We start from the raw sequence: 23,589 nt of genomic DNA on the forward strand, positions 1-23,589 counted from the left end.
GTCATACGTCAGGCTCCCTGCAGGGAGCCTGCTTCTCCCTCTGCCTGTGTCTCTGCCTCTCTCTCTCTCTGTGTCTCTCATGAACAAATAAATAAAATCTAAAAAAAGAAAAGATTGACACTGAGCAGTATTATTTTGGACATGTCATCATTTTGCTTATATTAAAATGATGAAATGGAAAATAGAAGATGTGATACCTGGGGGCATGTAGGTAGCTCAGTTGGTTGAGTGTCTATCTTCTCCTCAGGTCATGGTCCTGGGGTCCTGGGATGGAGCCTGAAATCAGGCTCCCTGCTCAGCAGGGTGGCTGCTTTTCCCTCTCCTTCTGACCTTACCCCCTGCTCATGCCCTCTCTATCTCTCTCTCTAATAAATAAATAAATAAAATCTTTAAAAAAAAGGATGTAATACTTGAAGTATTTCAGAGAAAAAGCTGGAGCCAGAAGTGTTGGTCACAATGAAAGGCTGAATATTTTATCTTTCAAGAGTGCACAGTTATGCATAGTATAAGCTCTTCTATGACTTTATTCAGGTGTTATCAAGAATAGGTTAATAAATGAATAACTTATTGTTATGTCAGAATTAAGGTACAAGAAAGATGAAGAGTAGGAAAAAATAAGAAGCGTGACCTGAATCTTCAAGTATATGGCAACATATTGGAAAAGAGAGGCTAACCTGAATAAATGAGAAGAGAACAGTTCAAGAAGACTCCTTTATGGAAATCCTTAAAAGCTACATCAAGAATCTTAGACCTTCCCTAATATTATTTTATTATACATTTTGCGTTTGTTGTAAAAATAATTAAAACATAAATCGGGAAAATAAAACTGGGATAAAATTACCCCCAATCCCAACACACAGTTGATTTATTGCTATATAGCTTTATTGACAGCTCTGTAGTGTACCTGCTATTTTGTAAACACATTTTCCACATAAGATCTTAAGCATTTTTCAAGGACAGTAAATATGTATCAGAAATATTTCAGGGAGATCAGAAAAGGAAGAGAAAAATGTGGGGAAGTGATTGGCCAGGTCTCACAGTAGGTGGGGCTCTGTCCAGGAGAGTGTGCAGGATTTAGATAGCAAGGGGATGAGACTTTCCAGAAAGAACAACAATGTAGAAAACTGCAGGGAAGGGTAGAGAGCATGGTTCACGCATGCCCCAGTGAGAAGACCTCCCTCGGGGAAACAGCTGGCTTCCCCTGGAGAAAGGTGGGTAAGGCTAGGACAAGGTAGGCAGATGAAGGGAAGGTTCAGGATGACTTTTCTTCCTCTGCTCTGAACACCGAACAGGGAGGAAAGAGTTTGAATGGTAGCCCACAGCCAAATGGGGATGCCTTTCCCCATGAGGAGAATGGGCACAAGTGATGTGCAGTAGTGAGAAGAGGGGTTTTCTATTTATGCTATAAATTTGTCAAGACTCTTTTGTTGCTAAACAAGAGAAAAAGCCACTGCTCTAGGTAAAACAAAAAGAAGGGTCAGCTCCAAGGATATAAGGGGCCTCCCATAGCTAGAGCTGAATGCAGCTGGACCTCACGAGATGGCAACTCGTTGCTAGAGGGCTGTAAGCAAGCTGGCCTCCTCCGTGTCCGCCTCGCCTTTCTGCGTCCCTTGTGGGCCTGCCCCATCTCTCTTTCTCTGCAAACTGGCTAGCTGCACAGTGAATTCCCACAGTGCATTTTAGGTCTACATGCTCCAAGTCACATTTATGCCACTTAGAAAGTCTTTCTCTGTCTCCCTCTTGATGTCTTTGTCTGGTCCCCAGTCTCCAATGAGGAAGGCAACCCTGTTTGGGTCAGTTCAGGCCAGATCTACCCTTGGTTCAGTCAACTGTGGGATGGCAGGAACGGGCCAAGTAATGGAGCCCTACTGGCCCCTGGAGGAGGAAGGATGGGAATGGGCTGGGACAACATTCCAGATGGTCTTCTGTATGTGCTCTCAACTCTCCCCTTTCCAGAAATTAGTGGATCTCTCACATACTGGGTTTTAAAAAATCAAGAGCATGCAAGTGCCAGAATGACTTTGAGTATTATAACCAAAGAGATACCTTTTTCTCAACAAAAGGAAAGGAAATCTGGACATATGATAAGCTCACAGACCACTGAAGAGCCTCTCAGAAAGAGCACATTGTGCTCGTGTGCCAATCTGAGCCTGAAATAGCAGAAACATAGAGGAAAATGGAAAATAAAACTCAACCCCACACCATTAACTATGTAACATGACCTGCAACAAGTAGATCACGAAAGATGACCAATGGGAGATGACGTTAGGTATATGTGGATCTTGGGGGTCAAAATCCCCCAAGATCCCCTCAAAATCTTGCTCTGCATGATGGCTTTGATTGCTTGGTTAAATCTAACCCAAGTACGTCCTATTGTGCAGTTTGGGCGTGGTGGTAGAAGCCTGGGTGAGTCATGTTGATGACCAATTGTGGTTTCTTTTTTCTCTACCGTGAAGAAATATGGCTTGCTCAGCGTATCAGCTGAGTCTAAATACCTTCAGGATATGCTACCAGAGACAGTTATTAATGGGTGAAAGACATACTGAGAGAAGAAATGAGGGCAAGGAAAATTTAGATGACTACTTTGAGTGGGAGGATTGGATTGGGATATAGAGAAAGGATAAGATCATTTGAAAATCTTCTATATCACAAGAATGTACTAACTCTTTTTAAGTAAAAGTTGATTCCCATGAGCCACTTAGTCTCAGTAAATTCCAGACTGAAACAACATATTAAAAGGATTGATCTGGCTGTGTTAAGAATTTGAAGTGAATGGTATGCTGTGCAGAAAATTGGGCTCCTAAGACTTCAGTGTAGACAATTAACTCAATAAAGTGGTATTTGTGTGGGGGAGGTTGAGTGGAAGTAAAAGAAAAACCAGCCAGAGTTTGTGGTATAACTCGATTTTCAGAGATACTTTGCCAGGCAAAATATTAAACTGTATGACTCAGTTTCTTGTGTTGCATCCAGGTCTGAGGGGCCATCAAGAACTTGTCACTATCCTAGGATGAGGACAGCTATAGGATGATGGGCCTGGTGTATTTATTACCATGAATACATCATCCCAAACTTGTTTTCTCCACTCCCTAGCAAAAGATGGAATTGTTACAATAATCAGCCTTTCTCTCAGCACAAACACACATGAAACAAATATTTCAATCATGTTCCTATTTCCTAAGAAGATGGGGAAGGCACCCATTCTTGGAAAGGAGCAAATCAAGGCAAATTCTGGCTTCCCACTCAGAGATATGGGTCTGGATCAGGGCTTTCCTAGAGTACTGCTCACGTGGGGATCACACTATGGTCTGGTGAACATCTGGAATGCTGAATGGGAACAGATCTAAGAATTCATCAACTGGTTAGGAGTAAGGTCCAGCCAAAAATGGTTTGCCTCTGTCCAGTGGATACTCTGGGGTTTAAAATTTTAAAAAAAAATTTTTTTTAAAGTAATCTCTATACTCAACATGGGGCCTGAACTCACAACTTGGAGTTCAAGAGTCACATGCTCTACCAACTGAACCAGCCAGGAGCCTGGAGTTTAAAATTTTTAAATTAATAGCAATAATAAATACAATATGATAATTGCATTTAAGTGCAATATAATAGTGGCACCTGGGTGGCTCAGTTAGTTAAACATCTGACTCTTGATTTCAACTCAGGGCCACAAGATCAAGCCCTATGTGGGGCTTGATGCTGTGTATGGAGTCTGCTCAAGATTCTCTCTCTCCCTCCACCTCTCCCCCCCCCTCTTCTGTCTCTGTCTCCAAAAGAAATTAAAATTAAAAAATTAAAATACATATGCAATATAATAATTGTAACCAGCACACTTATCATACAGGAGGCACTATGACAAGTGCTTTAAATCAGTCTTCAGAATAGCCCTATGAAATGCATATTCAATTTTATTATGCGCAGGTAACAGATGAGAGAACTGAGTTTCAGGGTGATCAAATAACTTGCTCAAGGTTATATAGTCAGTAAGTGGCAGAGCTGGGACTTGAACCCAGCTGTGTGGATCTAAAGCTTGAATGCTTTTCCCTTGAATGCTTTTCCCACTATGCTGTGTTGCCAAAATGTGATGGCCTCCAGGAAATGGAAGTGATATTCACCTAGGCGTTTACTTGGCTCTGTCCTTTACTTCTCTATAGGAATTCTGATTGAACTGTGTATTTATGTAAAAATACACTCCTAATTCTTTTTTAAAAATAACCTTGGAATTTTAGAACAGTTTCAAATGTATACAAAAGTTGCAAAGATAGTATAGAAGGTTCTTATTAGTCTCCTCTAGTTTCCCCTATTGTTAACATAATATATATATATAATATATTATATTATTATATTATATTATATTATATTAATAATATATATTATATATTATATTATATTATATATTATATATAATATATGTATTATATTATATATAATATTATATATAATATATATATTATATTATATATATAATATATATATATTATTACCATGGTACATCTGTCACACCTAATGGACCAACACTGATGTGTCACTATTAACTAAACTCCATACTTTACTCTTATTTCAATTTAATTCTTCTTCTTTGATGTCCTTTTTCTGTTCCAGGATCCCATCCAGGATACCACATTGCATGCGGTCATCATGTCTCATTAGGCTCCTTTGTACTGTGACAGCTTCTTAGACTTTTCTTATTTCTGACGACCTTGATGCTTTTAAGGAATACTGCTCAGATGTTTATAGAATCTCCCTCATTTTGGGTTTGTCTGGTGATGTTTTTCTAGTCTCGGGGTTATGGATTTGGGGGACGAAGGACCATAGAGGTGAAGGGTCATTCTTAGAACATCATATCAAGGATATATACTATCAACATGATTCATCACTGAGGATGTTAATCTTGTTCATCTGGTCATTTCTGTGCTGATTTCCTCCACTGTGAAGTTACCTTTTTACACTTTTCCATATGATTTGGGAGCAAGCCACCAGATGTAGACCACACTCAAAGGGGGTGAAGAGTTAAACTCTTACCCCCTTGAGGAGAGACTATCTACAAAAATTAGTTGGAGTTGTTTTGTATGGGCTATGTGTCTTTTCTCTCTTATTTACTTATTCAGTCATATGTTTATGTCAGTATGGCATTACATATTTTCATTTTATACCATATGTTATAACCTAATACTGCATTATTTATTTTGTTGCTCTGATTTTTCCAGCTTTGGCCATTGGGAGGGGGAGGTCAGCTCCTGTTTCCCTTTGACATGCTTCCAGCATTTTGTTTTTGGACACTCCCTTACTTTCTGGCACTACAGAATGCTCTAGGCTCAACTTGTGTATACTCTGCCCCAGCAGTAGAATTAACCATTTATTTACATGCTGATTCCTTCTATTGGAAAATGGTATTAGAAACTAAGATCTGAGGGCTAGCTTTGATTATTGCTACTGGGGTATCTTTGCTTCTAGGACAGAGCTCAAGGCTAGAGCTGGGAAATATATGTATATATGAGCCCATGTTTACACACATATCTATAATTATTCCTGTATCCATCCATCTGTATATTAAGCTTAACATGAGCTCATGTGAGGTCTCCAACTCGAATCCATACCACAAGTTTCATTCTAGACTTTTCCCTTGCTTATCTGCAATTTTCCACTCCACAAGTAAGAAAACTGGATCCTATCATCTGCTATTATTTATTTGTTTGTTCAGTTCTAGCTTATTCATACAGTAGTTTCAGAATTCTTAATCTTTACTACCACAAAAAACAACTTTATCAACAGGACAATGTTTATGTGAAGTTCCCTTTGTCTTTATTCTTACAGTCTCTAATCAAAATGCTGTTTTCCAAAGTTACCTAATTCTTTTTAACCATTATTTTTCATTATGAAAACTGTAGTTTTATTGTTGAATATTTGGAAAATAGAGTAAAATTTAAGAAATCTTCCATTATTCTGTATTAACCATGGCTAACTTTTGGGTTCTTCTTTCCTCCTTTTTCTTTATGGATATGTGTGTATAGACATCAATACAGTTATCTATATATATTTATCTCCCTACCTATAGTTCTCCCCATAAAAGTCTATCTCTGTATATCTTTTTAAGCATCAAATGAGCAATGTAGTTAATAGTGACTATACAGAAGATTTAGAGCAGAAAATAATTCTAGTATATTTCAGTGCAGCTAAAATATTTCTAATAATTTCTGTCTGGTGATATAACTTCATATTAAATAGAACTTACATCCTTTAAGTTGTCTAGGTGTCAAGCTAATCTCAGATCTATTAATATGGCCTGAATAGCAATCACATCAAGACTTTATCTGTCTACAGAATGCTGTAAGGGCAACTATTCTGCTTTATTGATAAAAAAGGATCCCTGAGCTGTTGATATCCAAATATTAGACAGCAAAGAGAGCATACTTCTGTAAGAATTTTGGCTCCTGGTATGTGCTTGCTCACAGATGAAGACAATCCACTAACCCAAAAAGGGGGACTACAGAGGAAACTCCAAGAAAAGTTAACTTTTTCTTAAATGTGGTTTCATATATCCTTAAAAAAATGGATGAATGTTTGGTTGAGATTTTAAGTCTCTAATACGTAGAGTAAATAGAGGTCACTGTGGCTTCTATAATTCTGGGATAGATTCTAGCGCTTAACTACTTTGATCACAACTGTGGGTTCAGAAGCTTCATGGTCAATCCTTCACTTTTCTTACACCCTCATTGACTCAGAGTTATGTTTGCCTTTACTGAATGAATAGGATGAATAAGTCCAGAAATAGGAGTTATATAATGTTAGTATTGACTTATTGACACTGGACATGAAGCAGGACCAAGAGCCAAGATGTGGATTGGAAACCAAAAGATGAAAAAGCTCCCAAGAAGACATGAGGCACCTCCCAGACCCAGTGTGTCCAGTGGAAGGCTGTTACTTTATGGTAATAATAATTCCTGTAGCTGCTATAGTAGAAAGACAGAGATGAAAAGGAGAAGGGATTTAAAAATGTTGCAGTGGTAAAAGATTTGTCTGCAACTTATGTATGCTTTATGGGGAAAGAAACTCTTGGAATTAGATGGAGCTCATATAAAATATTGAGGCCCATGATGAGCACAAGAGACCCACGGAAGGTGAAAGTCTCCTAAGTGTTGTTGATAATGACATGAATAGATTCCTGTTGGCAGATTAAGTGTCCTGATTATGTTCTTTTTGGGTATACCAGAAGAGAGTGGTTTGAGCTCACTGATCACAAGATAAAGGAAGGAGGAAACCTAAGCTGCCTTACATAACCTCAACCTGGTACACTTTGGCACAAAATACCCACGTATTTAGGGAGATCTCAAGGATCTTCTGAAGGGTGTCAAAGGCTTTTCCAAAGAAAGAGAAGAAGTCGATAATAAGGCCACTGCATACAGCTGTGCATTTTGTATAGTGCATAAAAACATGCAGATGAAGAGCCCTACCTCTCCTTTGCCAAGCCCTTCGCCCTGCCTGAGACTTCATCCAATCAGAGAAAATGGATTTTTCCAGCTGGTTCTCCCAGAGAGGAAGCTTTTCCAAAATTCGCATTAAGGCTTTACAAAAGATAGTAGTGGCCCAGGGGTTCAGCCATTTTTCTCCAAAGCCAAGCCACATTTCTCCTCACACTGTGAACCCAGTATATAAGGCCAATCTTTAAACCCTTAAATTTACTTAAATGAACAGAATATTATGTATTTCTTACATTATAATACTTTGCTAAAATAGCAACATTTATTTACGTGGCAAAGTATATTATTTTATCAAAAAGAATGTCAACTAGTTACTAATAAATTTTTTGTAAAATGAGAAAATAGCTCTTTTTCTTTTACTGGGTTTATTTAAAATCTTTAAAAAGATTTTATTTTTTAAAGTAATCTCTATACTTTAACATGGGGCTTGAGCTCACATCCCAGAGATTAAGAGTCTTATACTCTATTGACTAAGCCAGTAAGGCAGCCCTATTAGGTTTATTTTTAAAGTTATTCTAGAGAGATACCTTTGCCCTAACTCTCAAAGGTTCATAAAGCCGGGCCCATCTTCATCTACTTAATGTTACTTTATGGTTCTAAAATTCCTCTGGTTACTGATCTGATATCAGTTCACCCAGGCAAGTTATTTGCAAAATGTGTCCCAAGAAGCTGAATTCATTTACTCATTGACTGGGACTATTTAAAATGGAATACTGGAATGCTGGAAAGCCACATTCCAGAAGGGTAATACAAATCTGTAGTTATATACGACACTATGGAGTTCAAAAAATTCCTGAGTAGCCATGTAAATGTACCAAGTGAGTTGACTTAGGCAAGCTATCTGGTCTCCCTGTGCCTCAGTTTCTCCCTTGTGAAATGAAACTTACCTTAAATGATTAACTGAGAAAAGAAATGTGGGCAGTCCTGGTGGTCCAGCGATTTGGCGTCACCTTTGGCCCGGGGTATGATCCTGGAGACCGGGGATCAAGCCCCACGTTGGGGACTTGGAGCTGCTTCTCTCTCTGCCTGTGTCTCTGCCTCTCTCTGTGTCTGTCATGAATAAATAAATAAATCTTAAAAAAAAAAAAAAGCTGAACTCTTTAAAAAAAAAAGTGTATAATATTTAGGCTTGTACTTGACACACAGTAAACATAGTAAGAAATCTCCCTTAGTCTTACTACAACTGATGTTGGGCTGATCTAAGACATCCTGGCCAAGCATTCAACTTCTTTTGAAGATTACTTCGTTCACTTCTGCAAAAGTGCATCGTTTGCATGAAGAAAGATGCTCATCTTTATACTGGTGAGAGAAGGGGCATTTATTTACTTTGTTAAACTGTGATATAATTTTGGTTTTTTGTGATTTCATATTTTGATTCTCCCTAGCTGAAAGTTTATAAAAAAATAGTATGAGTAATTCCTAACAAATGAAAAGATGGCTCATTTGCACTTATGAGAAGTGAAAATTAAAATTACGCTTCATTATTATTTTCTGCCTCTCAGAACTGGTAAAGGTTCTGAATTGTATGATATAAATTGTAATTGATGAGAAGGTGGAGAAACAGACAATCACATAATCATCAATATCTATCAAAATTGCAAATGTGCCTACCTTTCAACACAGTAAAAACATCTAGAAATATGTATAACAGACATATTTGCACATATACAAAGTGGTCTATGAGCAAGGCCATTGTTTTTAATTGAAGTATTGCTTTTAGTCAGAATATTTTGGAAACAACCTAAATTTCTATCAATAGGGCATTCACCAGATAAATTTTGCTACATACAATTATAGAAAAGAATGAGGATGCTCTTTCTGTATTACTATGTAATACATGGTATATTCAATAAAAACCAAGTACAGAGCAATACGAAAAAGTGATATTCAGCTAACAGGGACAAGAAAGAAATGTATATGTTTGACTGTATATTAAATACCTATGGAAAATGCACGGGAAACCACTCACATCAGTTGTCTTTTAGAGGAGGAACAGGTAGCTGGAGGACAGGATGAAAGGAAGAGTTTTTGTTGTATTTTTTTCACCTTTCTTGAATCTTTAATATGTAAACAAATGGCATATTTAAAAAATAAATAATTTAAAATATTCCTCATCAGTCAAGAGATGATCTTTACTCATCCTCAATTTTGGTGGTCGTTTTCAACACAGGTTTTGATGAAATAATTTTTAAAAATCTAAATTTCTTGAAGTTTAAGATTTTAGGTAGAAATGATTTCACACTGAACTTTTTTTTAGTATAACATGAAACTAAACTTTTCTTACTATTTAAAACATTCCTCATGATTATTATATTTATTTATCTATCAATTTTTGAGAGAGAGAGAGAGAGAGAGAGCTCGTGCATGAGTTGGGTGGGAGTAAGGGCAGGGGGAGAGGGACAGAGAATCTTAAGATTCTCCATTCCCCACTGGGCATGGAGCCATTGCAGAGCTCAGTCCTCAGACCCTGAGATCATGACCTGAGCTGAAATCAAGAATCAGCTGCTAACTGACTGAGCCACCCAGGCACCCCTCTCGTGATTCTTTTTGTTGGGATTTGAGCAGGCTTTCAACATTGAAAAGGAAAAAGAAATAAGTGTATTCCATATATGTCATGTTAAAAAATTCTAGAATATTCATGAACTTGAAGTCAAATTCTTCTACCTACCAAAAAGCAGATGTCCTTTGAGGCTCAGGAGGGAGAATGTGCCTGCTGCCCTCAGAGTTGCTATTTCCTGTCCTAGTGCTGCCCCTGATCTGAGCCTACAACACAATTTTATATTCATAGTTCCAGCCTTGCACACAGAGGCAGGCAACTGATAGTAAACCCCAGAGGAGGATTCTGATCTATTCCTGTACCGGCCCCTCCCGAGATGCAGCTGAAGCTGAGCCTTCCAAGAGTAACCTGTTGTTGGGCATGGCTGCTTCAGAGTGGAGAATTTGTTGTCTCTCACACTTGCACAAATATCTGAGGGGGAGGCCAGCAGCCATATTGACTTCTTCTACCTCCTGGTCACAACCACCACTGACTCAAGGTTGTACATAAAACCCTTCTTTGTAAATTCACATTTGAAAACATTTCCAAATGCTATCCAGTCTTTCATTCATTCAACATTTCTCTTCATTATCTATCTCTTTTCATAATTCTGTTTTCATTTCCTTCATCCCAAAATCTAACAAAATATCTTAATATTAGTTTGAGGTTCAGCGGCAATAATCTAAAGATATCTGAAGAATTCTGTTTTTTAATTCTTGCCAAACAAACTCTGCTGGGCATATTGAGAAATTAAAGAAAACTTTAGAGAAAAATGGGAAATGTCTGTCTTTAAATAGGTTTTTAAGCTGAAATTCAGGATCATTTCCTTCAGTACAAGGTAAGACTGGACAAGCTTTTGTGAGTACCTGATTTTTCCTGTTATTAATAATGCCATTAATTGAGTGCCACTATGTTTTATTCATTTTTACACCAACCTGTAAGACGGGTCTTATACTCATGATCAGATGAGGGAACAGGCTCAGAGAAGTTAAGTCACAGAGCTTACTTATGATAGGGTGAGACTTAAAACAGTGAGTAATAACTATGATAGAGTGCTTACTTTGCACCAATCTCAGGGGGCAGTATTTTTCATAATTTCTACACAGCAAACCTAGCAAGGTTAGTACTGTTATTATCCTTTTGCAGATAAGGAAACCTGAGTCATAGAGAGATCAGGTTGGGAATCTAAGCCTGTTTGATTCTTAAACTCTGGCTCCTTCCAGATGGTTATATACCTGGACCAAATGGAAATGGACATTTCTAAGATTAAATGTTAGCTATTGAGAGAAACTGTAGTTTTAGGATCTGGTTGGGAGATGAAGTTGATAATAGGGAAAAGTAGAGGGAAATAAGCCATCTAAATTTATTTATTATGAACTGTATTGAGAATCTTTAAACAACCTGAAGCAGAAGCAATTTTCTAACTAAGCACAGAAGAGGGTCATTTAATGTTTGAAAGAGGCATCTGAATGGCAGTAGCCTAGTCTTGAGTAGCTAGTGAAATTAGTGGTGAGCATCTGTTCCTGATATCCACTAGGACAGAACAAATGAATGGGACTTAAGTCACAATGGAGATATTTCAGTGCACTGATGTGAAGGTTGCTTTGGAATTGAAAAGTTATCAAGGAGATTACAGACTCTGTATCTGGAAACTTTAAAATATAGTTTTAAATTAGTCTAGGATGATTATCCTAGACTTATCCTGACTCAGCCCAGAGAGCTGGAGTCCAACCATTCAAAAATCCTGTCCAACTTCTTGATTCTATATATAATTCCCAATTCCCAATGAATTCTGAGAGTGATTGTATCTAGGCTTTCCTTCAATGTGTGCATATCAGCATTTATTGCTTCCAGGCTTTCTCATCTCTCCCCATCAAATTTTGGATTTGGGAACAAAGAGAAAAGCGAAGTCCATGTAATTTGCTTGTACCCTCTATTATTTCTCCTTATTTCCCCCTAATGCCTCAACACAATGACTCCCTCTGACTAAGAAGTTTTAAATGTTCTCACCCAGTTGAATGTCAAAACCGATTTCTAGGTACATAGTCTGCTCACATGGCTCTTGCCTGGGATACTCTTAGTCTTAGAAATTTCACCATCTACGGTGTCAGAGCCTACTCTCACTCTAGGCATAAAGCCTCTGAAGATCATCCTCTTGTCAGGATTTCTAGAATACTCAAAGTCTGAACCACAAAGTTCAGTGCTGAGTCACCCTATGATTCTTTGGAATTACACATATCTCCCCTTCCAACTAGATTGTTAGTTCTCTAAGTGAAGAGACCTTGCCTAATGCTTTTCTCAATCCCCAATATTGCTGAACAGTCAGAACTCAAATATTTGTTTGTTTTTAATCACTAATAACTTTGTGGTCTTATTTTCACCCTTGTGGTCTAGTGAGCTTAAAAATTTCAAATAGATTAAAAAATATTGGCCTTAAAAAATGTTGGCCTTGTAGAATATATTAGACGTTGGTCAAAAATGCAAACTATGTTGTACAAAACATATTTCACTTCAGTGGGAGCACTACTCAGTGCTTTTTTGCTGATAGGATTTAGAAAAAAAGGTGCCCTTGACACTCAGGAAATGAGTCTGCTTACATTCTCTCTCATCCCAGATCTCTGGTCCCCTATTTCAAGATAAGAGTCTATTTGGCTTGGCTCCATTTACCTGAAGTTCATGTGCGGAAAGCATGCCATATACTGAAAAAGAGGAAGAAGAGGAGAACTAACATGTTGAACATTTATTTGGCAGGGACTTTAAGTTCATAATTTCACATAATATTCATGGATTTCCTCCTGTTCTTCAAGTTTAACTAGCCACTAAGTCCCAAGAATTCTGAAGTCCTAACACCTCTCACATCTTTTCCTTCTTTTCCATTTCCTCATATATTTATCGTACTAGACTCACTTCCTCACAACTATACTGCAGCAAGTTCCTGGCAGAAACTCTCTAGACCTACATCTCCCCAGCCCAAATCACTTATCGATCTTCTTTCAACATCAGTGTAATCATCCTTATGGTGCTACTACTCCCCTTCATATGGAGAGGGAAATACCAGCTCTAGTCTCCATTCCACCTGTCTCTCCAGCCTCATTCCCCACCCCTCTCTCTCCCTGGCATTCCTAACTGATATTCTCAGTCTTATTGAAAACCCTCAGTGGTGGCAATTATTTCTTTCTTTATCTATTCCATAAACATTTACAGGGCCCCTACTTTGTGAGTGTCTCAAAGTAAGTCTTAGGGACAAAAAAAAAAAAAGATAAATAGAACACAGTCTCTGTCCACAAGTAGGAGAAATTGACATTATACAGATTTGGGCCTTTTGGTATGTTGTGGTGAGTATTAATAATAGAGATATCTGCCTGGCGGAGGGAGAACATTGAGTGAAGACTTATCAGACTTCACTTGGGGGAAGTGAAGGTCAGGGAAAGTTTCACATAAGAGAAAATGCCTCCTCTGAAAATCAAGAAAACAATTCCATTTATAATAACATCAGAAGAAAAACACTTAAGAAAAAATCTAACCAAAGAACTATAAAGCTCATATACTTAAAACTATAAAACATTGTTAAAAGAAATTAAAGATCTAAATAAATGAAAAGATAGCCCGTGTTTATGTATTGGAGGATTTACTATTATTGTTAGGGCAATACTACTGAAACTGATCTATAGGTTTGATGCAATCCCTCTGAAATTTCCAGCTGCAAGGGACACAGAATAGTCAAAAGAATTTGAAAAAGAACACCACAGTTGAAGGACTCATATCTCCCAATTTCAAACTGACAAGTCTACAGTAATCAAGAAAATGTGGCACTGGTGTGCAGATAGAAATATGGACCAATGGAAGAGAACTGAGAGTTCTGAAGTAACCCCATACATTTATGGTCAACTGCTTTTGACAAGATTGACAAGGACATTCAATGGGAGAAAGAACAGTCTTTTTTTTTTTTTTTTAACAAGTGGTTATGAACAACTGAGGATCTACATGCAAAAGAATGCATGTGTACTTCTTTCTCACACTATGGAAATGCAAAACCATGATATTTCTCCCCACCCACAAGGATGTCTGTAATATTTTTTTTAAAAAGGCATTAGCAAGTATTGGCAAGGATGTGGAGAAATTGAAATACTCATACACTGCTATGGGGATTTAAAATGATGCAGCTTCTGTGAAAAACATCTTAGCAGCTCCTCAAAATTTTAAATATAGAATTACCATACGACCTAATAATAATATATATTTAGCAATTCCATTCCTAAATATATACCTGAGAAAATGAAGACAGGTATTAACAGATGTTCGCTTGTATACAGTGTTCAAAGCAGCATTATTCACAATAGTCAAGAAGTAGAAACAATCCAAATGTCTATCAGCTGATGAATAGATAAGCAAAATTTGTATATATACACACTAGAATATTATTTAGCCATAAAGAAAAGTAAAGTATGGGTCCATGCTGCAATAAACATGAACCTTGAAAACATTATACTAAGTAAAAGAAGCCAGACACAAAAAGCCACAGATTGTATGATTGTAATTCTATGAATGTCCAGAATAGGCAAATCCATGGAGAGAGAAGGTAGATGAGTGGTCACCCGGGGGGGTGAGGGTGGAGGAGAACTGAGACTCACTGGGAATAGGTACTAGTGTTCTTTTTCGAGTAGTGAAAATGTTCTAGAATTAGATCATGGTGATGTTTAGAATATGCAAAATATAGCGAATATACTAAACCCCACAAAACAAATACTTTAAAATAGTGAATTTTATGTCATGTGAGGCTAATCTCATTTTTTAGAAATGCTATTAAAATAAAAGAAAGATGCTTTAAGAAAACCTTGAAGCAGGGAAAGGCTCTAAGAGTGGAAAGTGGAGAAATAAATTCTGGGCAGAGGGTATCAAATGTACAACAGCAGAGCCACGAAGCCATATATTTAGCTCAGGACACTACAAGTGATTACAAAACCACACAAACCCAACCCAGAAAATCAGTTGTAGGTTGAAACAAACGAAACTTATAAAGCTTTTTTTCGTAAGTCAATATGACACTTCATCTCTTGTGTGATTAAAAGATGATTTTCTTCCCTCCTACATATTGCTCCTCATCTTGGAATTGATCAATAAACGAGGGATGCGTGGGTATCATCTCTCTGCCTGGAAGGCTGTCTCCCTGACTCTCTATGGATCATGCTTCCTTTTTTTTTTTGGATCATGCTTTCTTATTTTTCAGTCCCAACTTAAGTGTCTTTTTCTGGAGAGGCCTTTCCTGACCCTACCATCTAAGTAGATTCCCACTTTTCACCTTTGTTTTCCATCACTGCTTCCTGTTAGTATCCTGTACAGGCAATTATGTTCACTTGCTGGTTGTTTGGACTTTTTAAAAGGAGATTTATTAACAAGGGGTGGTGGAAAGGGAGCTGGGCAGGGGGTAGGGGAGACTGGGTGATGGGCACTGAGGGGGGCACTTGATGGGATGAGCACTAGGTGTTATGCTATATGTTGGCATATCGAACTCCAATAAAAATATATATACAAAAAAATTAAAAAAATAAAAGGAGATTTATTTATTTATTTTAGGAGAGGGAGGGGCAGAGGGAGAGTGGGAGAGAATCTCAAGTGGACTCCACATGGAGCGTGGTGCCTGACGCAGGGTTCAATCCCACAACCCTGAGATCAAGACCTGAGCCGAAACCAAGACTCGGACGTTTAACCAACTGCACCACCCAGGTGCCCCTTGGCTTGTTGGATTTTTATTTCTCACCCTAGACAGTAATCTCTGAGGATAGGGAACATGATTGTTTTATTCAGTGGTATGTCCCCAGTGCTAGGACAGTGCTCCATAAATATGAGTCAAAAGCAGGAAGGTGTGATAGGTAGATCAGACCTCCTCAGGTTACAGGCCCAGAGCGGCCTGGCACTGCCTCCTTGTTCTGAAGCACAATATCCCAGGCTTAGCTGGTCTAGGGCTTGGCTGTGCTTTAACTCTGTGTTTGCAAAATTTATAGCACTTGATAGCAAAGAAATTCATCCCTGCCAGAGTCAACACCAATAAGTGCTGTGACTCATGGCTCAGCCTGTGTTAGTCAAGGTTGGGCAGGATGGGCCCGGGAGGGCATTCTCTAAGGTAGCAGAGGACTGGGTTTTAAAGTTGGGAAGTGAGCAAACACACGCTGCTTGAGTGGGAGGCTCATGGGAGGTGTGTTGGGAGACAAGGTTGGAAGGCAAAGCTGAGGTACCAGTTAGAGTGAAATCTAACTCTAGAGCAACCCTCCTATGTAGCTCTGTGTGAACTCTCCGACAGAAACTGGGCAAAGGGTCAGCACGCACTTCTGAGGAAGGTGTGATGCTTTTAGTTATAGGCTTGATTCTCTGAAGGAGATGCTGAGGCATTGTGTGTGGTGTGGGATATTTATAAGGAGTAGCACTTGTGGACAGAAGAAGGCTTGAGCAGTGGGAGAAACTGGCCTGCAGTGGAAGCTTGGCAAAGCCTTGGCCAAGCCAGGGGGCGTTCTTGGAAGAGAAATGTCAGGCAGCGTTGTCACATATCCTGCCAAATGGTGGGGCCTTTCTTACAACCCCTTCCTGCCATTCAGTGGCCACGTACAAGGCTGCCCAGGTAAAGCGATTCTCTGCAGCTGAGGTTCCTGAGTGGAGCTGACAGCTGGAGGCTCCTGTTGACCACTCTCTGCAGCGGGGAGCGGACCCTGGCCTGGAGGGGCCATAGCTCCCACCACATGAGCCCCCTTAACGTTGGTGGTCCTGTGGAACAGGGCTTCTTCCTTTCCTTGCTTCCCTTCACTGCAGACATTGCCCAAAGGCTAGTTTTCCCTCATATCTTAGCCCATAAGAAATATTATCATTTTCCTTCCTCATGAAACAATAAGTAGGAAGCAGCAGGACTACTTGATCTTAACTCTTGATAAGAGGTTGTCAGGCCAAAGATTACATTTCTCCACCCGTTTCACCTTGGTTTGGTTTTTGAAATACAAATTTGTGGTTTTTGATTTTTCAAATCATTTAGACTTTCAAAACCAATGTCGAAGACATTTGGCTGGACATTATTCTCAAAGACAGAATAATGCTTCTCCATTTGGCTGGAAGCTGTTTAATTCTACCTTTAATGTTACTATATTCAAGGAAAGAGAAATAAAAAAGGAAGGGGGAAATGAACTTCCCCGAAGCCCAGTATCAGGCTCTGGAGTTGATTTTTCCATGTTATATGTCATTCAGTGAGGAGGAACTGGCTTTCAAAGATAGGTCACTGATTTCGAGGACTCAAAGACACTTGCCCGTCTCTTATGCCGAGGGGCAAGGCATTATTTGTTATAAATGCTAAATTCCTCTGTGTCCTTCAGGGGAGAGATACGCAGTACAGAATTCAAGTTCACCAAAACTTTTTTTTTCCTTCAAGATTGTGACTTTAGGTCTTTTAATTTCTTATATCAAATTTAGAATCCACTTGCCAATGTCTACCAAAAAAAGTCTGCTGGGGTTATGATAGGGATTGCCCTGAATCTATAGATCAATTATGGAAGAAATGATATTGATACAAGGAAAACAGCTTCTCCCTACATTAGATCTCCTTTGTTTTCTTCTCAGTCTTGTCTTCTAGTTTTCAAGGTGGAAATCTTATACAACTGCCATTAGACTTTATTCCTAGGTCATGGTGCTCTATTATAAATGATATACTGGCCATTCTAGGGCTGAGAAGGGCCAGGTCATGAAAGGCAGTTGTGTTATCTTATGACAGCTTCCTTCAGTGATGAGGTCTTCGTTAATTGCTTATGTTCTAAATGTGCAAGAAACAGGACCCCTACTTGCTTTCTAACCTGGGCTCTGAAGGTTAAACTAATTGGGCAGCTTGGAGAAAGCCACTTCACTTCCCGGGTCTGTGACTTATTTTATCTCAGAATATTATTATCCTCCCTCTACAGATAAGGAAGCAGAGTAGTGAGTGATGAATGACAGCCTAAGGCTTTACAGCTGGCAAATGGCAGAGGCAAGCCTGGGGTAGATCTGTCTGCCTGACTCTAAACCTATACACATTTTTTTGGAGGGGGAGGGACAGAGAGCTCAAGCTCTGGCAGAGGTGAGGGGCAGAGGGAGAGAGAGAATCTTAAGGAGGCTTAAGGCTTAGCACAGAGTGCAATGTGGGATTCAAATTCATGACCTTGAGCTCATGACCTGAGCCAAAAGCGAGAGTCAGATGCTCAGTTGACTGAGCCACCATGCAGGCACCGCAAACCTGCACACTTTGCACAACATCACCCAATCTCCTACAGAGAGGCTGGGTGTATGATTTCCGTATTTCCTTCCATTTTTAATGTTTCATGTGCTCTCGGCTATATTTATCAAACAGAAATAGAAACCATATTCGGCTTATATACACAGTATTAATGCTATGTATTTATAGAGATTAAATTGATTCTTGCCATCTTTGAGGATATTTCTTCTGGGCAGCAAGATATTGGGTGACACTCTCTGAGTTTCAAACATTTTAGCCATGGGACACTGTTTGACCTGCTAAAGCAATTTATTAACTTCCTCTTTTATAGAGCGTCTTAAAAAACAAGTTAAAACAAGGTAAACTGCCAAAACTATTTAGCGCGTACTATTACAGATAGGGCCTTTTCGTAGTAAAGGATAAAAAGATAATTAAGTAGGGAAAAGTTTTTGTGCACTGAAATGGTGATTTTGAAAGGATGCTTTAAAAAGTCAACAATGCTGGGGGGCCTGGGTGGCTCAGCGGTTGGGCGTCAGGTCAGCCTTGGGCTCAGGTCACGATCCCGGGGTCCTGGGATCGAGTCCTGCATCTGGCTCCCCGCAGGGAGCCTGCTTCTCCCTCTGCCTGTGTCTCTGCCTCTCTCTCTCTGTCTCTCATGAATAAATAAATAAAATCTTTATAAAAAACATTTAAAAAAAACCCCCAACAATGCTTAAAAGGATTTATTTCCGGGCACCTGGGGGGCTCAGTCAGTTAAGCATCTGCCTTCGGCTCAGGTCATGATCCCAGAATAAAGATCCTTTAAAAAAACAAAAGGATTTATTTCCTTTCTAAATGTTTGTAGAAGGTAACCTTTTTATATTTTTTAATTTTTAATTTACATTCAATTTGCAAGAAAAGGTAACCTTATTTCCACTTTCAACTGGGCTTCTGCTCCTACAACAGAACCTCCGATGGCAATCGACACAGCAACTAATCTTTCCTCTTCAGCTTGTAAGGTAAGCCACATGTCCAGTGAAATGAAAATAAAAGTATGGCTAATGGGTAAGTAAGTCCCACCTTCAGGGTTTCCTTTACCACCAGGCAAGCCTGGTGCCTGAGGTCTGGGACTTGAAGAGGGTCCCAATGCCTCCTAGTGGCATAAAGGGGCAGATCACCTAGCTGGGAGCCTCTCTGCCTCTCCTCTTCCTTCCAGTAGGCCACATGAACCAGAAGATAGGACATTTATATTTCTGGGCACTGAACACATTCCCTTCAGAAGTTTCCTCAAGAACCTTCTGTGTTTTAAAAAAAAGGAATATTCTGTGTTTAATTGAGAAAACAGTAACACTACAATTTTTTTTTCAGTTTTGTAGCTCTCCAAACATTTTCATGGTAGATTGCAAATTTTAGGGTTTTCCAGACTAGTAAAATGAAGAAGAAGAAGAAGAAGAAGAAGAAGAAGAAGAAGAAGAACAACAACAACAACAACAACAACAACTAGATTGTCCAACTTTGTGTTTTGTCAAATAATTGATATCTGAGAGACAAAAACTTACCAAATACCATATCATCACCACTGATGAAAGGAAGAACATGATCTTAGCAAAGGAGCAAGGTCATTTCACACACACACAAAAAAAGTCCTTTAAATAGCCTAAAATGGACTTTTTTTGGAAAACTCCCTGTACTATCTTGAATTTTCTCATTCTTCTGCAGAGCAGAGCAGTAAAAACTTTGTCACAGACTTTCACAACCAACCTCTGAAGGAAATGAAGCAGGTATTACGTTCATCTTATGTGTTGAGAAGCGTGCGCTAGGACATGTGAAATAAGAAGGTCCGGTGATGCTGACACTGCTTGTCCCCAAACCATACTTGTGCCATCAAGGCCGTAGACTCTGGGCTAGAATCCTGGTTTAGAGACTTAACAGCTAGGAAAGCTTGGGACAGTTTAGTAACATCTGAAGGCCCTAGAAAAAAAATACATAATCAGCTTACCCTAAGGGCCTGGTTTTAATATAAAGTCAAAGAGCAGATGAGATTTGGTTGGTTCAGTTGCTTCTTCTGGGCCCACCTACAGGTAAGAGTGACTCCTTAAGGCCAAGGCTGCTAAGTGTGTTTCTTTTCCTGAATTTCCCAGATTACAAACAGGGACCAATCTGCTTAGCCAGCAGAACCTAATTTCTGTCTCTTGTTCTCCCCAGGGCTTTGTAGTCCCAGAGAAACACTTACAATGTGAGTACATATTGTTCTTCAGAGATTTGCCATCTTAGTAAGTCTATGAGCCTTCTGGTATCCTTTAATAAATTCTTTTTCTTTTTATAAAAACTATGAGGGTGAGTGAAAAAGAATAGAGAGAGATATTCTTTATTCTGAAAATTCAAAACTACATCCCTGAATGTCTGGGAGGACTTGGTGGGTACAAATTTAATGGACATTAAATAAGCCATCTTCTACCTCCCACAACCTCATGGATTTTTTTTTTTTTTTGTGGGAATACATTGCTTGAACCTAAAGTAAACAATAACCTGAACATTCATACGTGTGCTTGGCCAAAAAGAAAGTGACCTCTTTCATTCTTTCTTTCCTTCTATGGCCCTGCACTTACAGAGGGAAGAGGAACAGAGGTTATACTGGAGGGAGGGATAGAGATAATCCTAATTTTCTCTTTTCAGTTTTTTCACTCTTTTCACAAACTACTTTTCCTTCCTTTTATTAGCTTAGATGATTATAGTGGTGAGAAATTAGCACAGTTACTAAACCGTCCCAAGCTTTCCTAGCTGTTAAGTCTCTAAATTAGGGCAATTGCCCAAGATCACAGAGATCGTGGTAAAAAGATCATCAGAATTCTGACTTCTAGCTTTCTACACAATTTTGTTGCCATTTTTAAGGATTTACCAGGAAAACATTACAAGGAGAGAATACCGGACAAAATTTTGAGAATTCATGGAAGATATTTCATTTGAGTAAAGATTACAAGAAAATTCATATTCTACTTTGTGAGTGTGTGTGTGTGTGTGTGTGTTTGTGTGCTTGTGTGTGCAAGTGAGTGCAAGTGAGTCAGCATGCCTGTAGAGACTTAACAGGAAAAACCATCATTATTGCACTCTACACTAGTAACCCTAAAAAGAATTTTCTTTTGTGATCTTTAAAGAGAGAATTGTTGTGAAAAATGAGATGTTTCCAGAGTACTGCTACTCCTTAGTGCTGCTCACAGAATTACAGGTATTAATCTGAGTTCTGAGAACCAAAACCGAATCTCACTTCTGCTTCAGATATTTACAACAGATGCGGCAGTCTCACAGGGAACTGACCTAACGTAGAAAGACAAGTCCCCACAACAAATCTCTTCCCTGAATCCATGAGTTGCCATGGAAATAGGTAACCAAAATGATGCCATGATTTCTTATCTCCAGAAACAATCCTTGTGCAGAGGGAATGCAAACATAAAGCCATACAAAGGGATGAGCATATTTGCTTATTAAATGATGCTGGTTCATAGTAAGTCCATGGAGAGTCTTTCGGCTTTATCAGTTTTTGAGACTAGCTGATCTTTTTCCAGCTAATGAAAACGTGGCAAAGAGATATCAGAGATTTTTTGTTATTAATGACATTGATAAACAACAGATGGGTGCAATATTAAGAGGCCTTATGCTATACAGCTGTGCCTCCAACCACTTATTGCACAATTTGAGAAGTCGTGCACCCATTAACACTATCATTTTGAGAGGGGTGTGCCGGGGTGGCTCAGTCCCTTAAGAGTCTAACCCTTGGTTTTGGCTCAGGTCTGGTCTTGCGGGGGTGGGTATTGTGGCATCCAGCCCTGAGTTGGGGATGTCTGCCAGAGATTCTCTCCCTTTCCTCTGCCCCTCCCCTGCTCATGCTATCTCTCTCTTTCTCTCTCTAATAAATAAAATCTTAAAAAAAAACCAAACAACTATTACTTTTTTAGTAATAGCAATATCCATTTATTTAGGTCATTTTGAAAACACCAAAAAGAAAAAAGAAAAATCATTTGGGATTTTACCATCCAGTGTTCTATTGCTATAATTCTGGTATAGTTTTTTTCCAGATCATTACATGCATATATTATGAAACAAACTAGACACGTGCATGTTTGCTTATAAGATCGGAATCACACTCTATTTTCCCACTCTTCTAAACCCGTTCGATGCCATATGCTTAGTCGGTGGGTTGAAATGCTCTACCGTCTAAGAATAGTTGCCTCTTTCCCAAAGAAAGGTGTGCCTAGAAAGCCCACATGCAGGGTGAGTATCAGAATACTCTTCCTTTGAATCAGGAATACCTATAAACACTCGTGGGGAGCCCCAGGACAGGATGTGGATAAAAGATAGGCCTAATGATAACCTAGAAAAATGTGCAGAAAGCTCTGGCTTACATTTCATTTAAAAAAATAACAAAATTATTGTGATCTTAAAAAAAAAAAAAAAGCCCTAACATTTCTTTCCTTTTTTTCCAAGAAGGTATGCTAAAATGATGTCAGAGGAGAAAGGAATTTGAGTCTTCATAAGGCAACCAAATGTAGAAGATAGCATGGATCTGGATTCAGACAGACCCAGATTTGAATAAGTACACTACCACTTGGTATCAATAAGACCTTGAGTTGTACTTTCCTGTTCTAAAAAATGGGGATGTAAATACTCCCTTAGAGTGTTGTTGGGAGAATTAAATGAGAATAAGTATGTAAAGCTATTGTAAAGCGCCTGAGTCACAGGGGACACTCCCCTTGACAGTAGGCTATTATCATTATTGAGTTGTGAGAGGATTAACTCAAGGGTCCCATGCTCGACCCCACAAGCTGTCCCGTGAACTCAGCAGTGTCCGTTAACTTTAATATTCCCTTCACTGCTTGTTTTGAGACTAATGAAAACAAATGTTATTACTGTGTTTAAGATCCTGCAAACTGTCTGTCGCTAAGACACAATCACAGAGGAAGAGGATCAGGTTATAAAAATTATTGAGTTACATTGGGTCTGACCCAACTTATGAAATACCAGAGATACAATCTATTTGTGGAGGAAAACTGATTTACATTCCTCATGTAATGGGGCTTTCACCGAGAGACACAGTTGGACGTGACTGACTGCTTTGAAATCCGAAAGCAGTTGGCACTAAGTGCTCTTTCTCCATCAGGGTTAACGTACTCTAGCTGCTGTGGTCGCTGCTGGCAGTGTGTCATCTCCTTCTAGAAGGTTCCATGATGAGTCTGCCCATGGCAGCTGCGTGTACATCTCAAATTTTGCTTTTCACTCTTGAGAAAAGGGCCCATCCCTTCTCATTTTTCAGTTTAAAATGAATATACCCCCCAGTTTCCTTTGTTTTCAATGTTTTCCCTGAATCGATTGGTGTTCTTCAGGGC

At 39.0% G+C, this 23,589-nt stretch overlaps 1 long non-coding RNA gene across 5 annotated transcripts in view; it reads right to left on the bottom strand.

Moving 5' to 3' along the window:
- Window positions 1-23,589, bottom strand: part of LOC112653121 (uncharacterized) — a 72,192-nt gene that overhangs the window by 11,460 nt on the left and 37,143 nt on the right. For 4 of the 5 annotated variants that reach the window (XR_003131937.3, XR_007409700.1, XR_003131940.3 and 1 more), the window contains 2 exons: window positions 8,651-8,771; window positions 8,360-8,522 (listed from right to left, as the gene is read on the bottom strand). This is a non-coding gene — a long non-coding RNA (uncharacterized LOC112653121). The remainder of the gene's footprint in view (window positions 1-8,359; window positions 8,523-8,650; window positions 8,772-23,589) is intronic. The other variant, XR_003131939.3, reaches the window with a different exon arrangement.

This window comes from Canis lupus, chromosome 3 (assembly GCF_003254725.2).
Source record: "Canis lupus dingo isolate Sandy chromosome 3, ASM325472v2, whole genome shotgun sequence".
Lineage (NCBI taxonomy): Eukaryota > Metazoa > Chordata > Mammalia > Carnivora > Canidae > Canis > Canis lupus.